The sequence below is a fragment of the Dreissena polymorpha genome, chromosome 10, assembly GCF_020536995.1.
Source record: "Dreissena polymorpha isolate Duluth1 chromosome 10, UMN_Dpol_1.0, whole genome shotgun sequence".
Lineage (NCBI taxonomy): Eukaryota > Metazoa > Mollusca > Bivalvia > Myida > Dreissenidae > Dreissena > Dreissena polymorpha.
In genome coordinates, this window is record NC_068364.1 from 15,898,272 (window position 1) to 15,903,073 (window position 4,802).

Sequence of the window (4,802 nt, forward strand, 5' to 3'; positions counted from 1 at the left end):
GCAAGATGAGTTGCAGATAATTGGTCAGCAACCACATTTTAACTAACTATTTTGACCTGTTAATTATTTTCAGTTAAATTCAACAGTGAAAAATGCCCATAATATCACTTTAAGCAAAGAGTGCAGACCTTGATGAGACGCCGCATCACGCGGCGTCTAATCTGGGTCTACGCTGTTTGCCAATCCCTTTTTTCTAGACGCTAGGCATGAATGGGTTAAGAAATGCATACTTGCAATTAAAGCAAATAAACTCAATTGACAATTTGAAATAGAAATAACTTGTGAAAAATCATGAACCGACGGTGGTTATTATTAAAATAATTGACAGATATGAGTTTCAAAGTTTATTGTCTAGTCCATGACATGTACAATATAATAATACATAAAATAACACAATTTACAAACATGCATGGCCAATCTTATAGATTTGTAAAAGACATTTAAGTGTGAAATATTACACTTAAAACTATTGCTTTTTTTTACAAATACATGTTTCATAGACATACATCATAAAACACCATATTGCCCCTGTTAACCTTATGTTAAACACCTGTAATAAAATATTGAAGTTGATAAAACACTGGTGATTGTAAAACTGGGTACTAATGCGCATAGTGAAAAATTATGTAAAAGAGCGACTACCTAAGTGAACTGGTCAACAGTGGCATTCTGTATTTTAATAAAACAGTTATTTAAGATGTCAAAATAATAAGAAACATTTGTGTAATAAACCACTAATTACATTAAAACCTAAAGAACTATAATTTAGCGTTAAAGAGAATTTATCATTTTTAACCCTATATAATAGATTTTATACACAAAGACGCTCAATGTACCATCAACTTATGACTAGAATTTCTTACTATACACAAGTACATTATATAACAAAGATAATAAATATACTATCGCTGCTATTTACATAAAATAAGCAACACTACTAGTTATTTACACATGTAGAACTGTCTTCTTTGTAAAATTAAAAAGCAGGTTTTGGCTAAAACTCTTGTTAATCCTTCATTGATAAAAAGGGATTTCAGCTTATCGCTATTCGACATGTTCATAAAATTTGGAGTAGAAACCACAGCTTTTTCCACAAGATTATATCTCATATCATTATACATGCTAAATTCTAATAATACATGACATTCATTTTCAATTGTATTATCTCTACAAAATGGGCAGAAGCGTCTGTCAGCCGGCAGTACTTCATACCTGCCTGTCTCGAGGCGAATCGGAGCAACACCACATCTAAATTTACACAGGGCCGATCTATGACTCTTAGGAATTATTAACTTGCAATATTTCTCAACATCAAATTTCTGCTTAAATGTACAGTAGCTTCTAAGCTTATTTCCACCTCCACCTGATACACCATAACTAGAGTTAATTCTCTGTAGCCAATCTACTTTATATTCATTTAACATTAACTGTTCAATGTCCTTAACAAGAACACCTTTGGATATAGGTCTAGAAACATCATAATGATGTCTAAGATTGCAATGAGATAGATGCTTTCGCACAAAGAAAAAACAATTTTTACATCTTTCTGATTTGGTGCTAGCCCAGAGTGCTATGCGCTTGTTTAATCTAGAGGAATTGGTAGTGGAAAGACGGGCCCAGTAATTTGCCACCACTTTCCATTGGCGGATAGGGACTGGAGTCCAACCCATTTTCCCAGAAACACCAAGATTTGGAGTGTTTTTACCCACTCCTACATAAAACCGCATTGCCCTGTTCTGGACAGCTGTTACACATGAAAAGGATTTATGCCCCCATACAGCCGCCCCGTAAGCAATGACTGACCAAACAACTGAGTCGTAAAGCTTGGTGTAGACATCGTATGGTACACCACCAATTGTTTTAACTTTTGCAATAAGTAAACCTAAAGCTCTACTAGCACTCTGAGCTACCATCTTAGCAGTAACATCAAGATCCAAAAACTCATTCAAAACTAAGCCCAGATATTTATACTGATTTACATATTCTATCACTTGGTCACCACATGCCAATACAACATTAGATCTCGGCATAGATTTTGTACGAAAGTGAACAATATTGCTTTTTCCTGCATTAATATCCATGCTATTTCTAATACACCATTAATTTAGTACATTTAATAGTGTTTGTAGGTTTTGCTCAGTATCAGCCAGAAGTACAATATCATCAGCATATAATAAAACACATACAATCTCATCATCAATTTAAACACCAATATCTAACGATTTCAAAAGCAATGCTAAATCATTTATACATATATTAAACAGAGTAGGGGACAAAATACACCCCTGTCTTAAAACACATTTTACTTTAAACCAATCTGTTCTATGCGAATTAACTCTAACACAGGAAGATACAGAAATATATAAAGATTTGATTGCCTGTAGCATTTTTCCTGAAACACCATTACTAAGTAATCTATTCCAAAGTTGTGTTCTATCTATTGAATCATACGCCTTTCTAAAGCCAATGCAGGCAGTATATGTAACAGTTGCTAATTTATGCTGTTTACGGGTTTCTATAATACTTGTTAGAGAAGATAAGTGATCAACAGTACTACGTGTTTTCCTGAAAATGTTTACTCTGAATATGTATGTTGTAATTTAATCCATAAAATCCCCTCATGGCTATCATCTAAAACAGATACATTATACAAATCTAATAAATCCTTTTTAATTAAAAACCCTACTCCACCAGAGCCTTTTCTGGCATTTTTATGAACATATGCGAGTTCGTTCGTATCATGTGAATCAATGTTTGAGTATTTTTCGGTTGGTTCAAATACGGTTTTGAGTATCAGAATAATACAACGAGCAACAAATAGTATCGTTTTGGTTCTTAATAAGATAATTATATGTAAAACACCTACTTTTTGCGTTGTTAAACCTGATATAAAATACATTGCATAGCGCTAGAGTGAAATACACCCCAATCAGACTGTAATTTAAGAATACATTATTGTCAGTCAGGGTAAATACAATGCATAAACAGCACATGAGCAACGAAGTGTTTTGCACATTATTTTACCTGTGTATATGGGCAAATTTAATTATATTTAACAAAAAATAAATAATATTATATAAGCCTCGCTTTAGGAAACGGGGCTAAATGCATGTGCGTAAAGTGTCAGCCCATATCAGTCTGTGAAGTCCTCACATGCCACTAATAACGGACTACACTTTCTTCTTATAGAATTTGCCTTTTGCAAGAATTCTCTTCTTGGCGCAAATCCAGTTTAGGCTGAAAGTTTCGTCACTGATTAGCCTCTGCGAGCTGCACAGGCTAATATGTGACGACGCTTTACGCACACGCATGTTGCTCTCTTTTCCCAGGGCGAGGCACATATGGAATATCAAAAGCGTACATTTACATCATCATGCATTTTACACCATGATTTACGGATGCTTCCAGTGCTGTATTACGATTAGCTGGAGTTTTTTCTATTTATAGTTTTGGTTAGAAAGCATGTTAAATTTGGAGGAAACATGTTACTTGTATGTACTTCATTTAATCATGTCCAATAGCTTGTTTAGTTTATTTATATAAATACATTCTCTAACATGTTTTTTATTTCGAATATTACTATAAGGTTCAAGTATATTTGCATATGTGTGTTTTGTTATTAGGTTTGCCGTTCTCTTTAGTATCGTGTTGTTTATATGTTGTCCTTGTTCTGAGAAAACTGGGCTTAATGCATGTGCGTAAAGTGTCATCCCAGACTAGCCTGTGCAGTCCGCACAGGCTAATCAGGGACGACACTTTCCGCATTAAAATTATTTTTCGTTTTAATGAAGTCTCTTCTTAGTAAAAATCAAACTTAGGCGGAAAGTGTCGTCCCTGATTAGTCTGCACGGACTGCACAGGTTAATCTGGGATGACACTTTACGCACATGACTTAAGCCCAGTTTTCTCAGACAGGGCTCATACTGTCCTTTATTGTATATGCAATCGGTTGCTCGTCTTGAATTAAAGACGAGTTGATGAACAACATATTTAATCTGGATTTCCATGTTTTTCTTTTTGTTTTCTTCGAGACACGCATCGTTTAAATTATTTCAAGTGATACTTAAAAGATTCACATAAAAAAAACGTTTACCGTTATCAAGCACCTCGTTATGTCGAAATTTAGACAAAATTCTGTAGCTAAATGAAGGGACAGAACAACTCCAACCCCCACAAAAAGTCAACTTACGACGTTTAAGTCCGCCACCTTTTCTGCGGAGATCTCGAGTGGGGATGGATAAAACTTGAAACTTGCTAAGTTGATGAAACGCATATTTATATTATTATATTCAATGGCGTTGTACAAAACATATAAATATACATAAAATTGATAAAAATAAGAGTGATTGATACTTTTATGCAGCATTAATTAAAGGATTAATAATCTTAAAGTGTGTGATATAAATAAAAATGCTGTAAGAAACTTAAGCAATAAAACAATACAGGCTGCGATATTAAAACACAGGAAAAATAAAATATTATGTAATAAATTGATATAACAAAAGTTAAGACAATAATTATAATGATATTATGAGCAAAGTTTTGGCAACATAAAGATACTGTTTTTCATTAAAAACTGATGGATATTATGCTTGTAAAATTTTGATTTACATTGACACGATTTAATGTTCTCTTATTTTGTTACGTTATCTACCACTGTGCCTATACCACTTTTTAAGATCTGTGTTGGGAGAATAAAGCGCGACCAAGTTAACATTTTTAATGATGTCTTTTTTAAATATTCAAATGTTTTAATGGAATAAAGTGGAGAGCCCGGTCATGCGTGAGAGTTTTCTATAGGT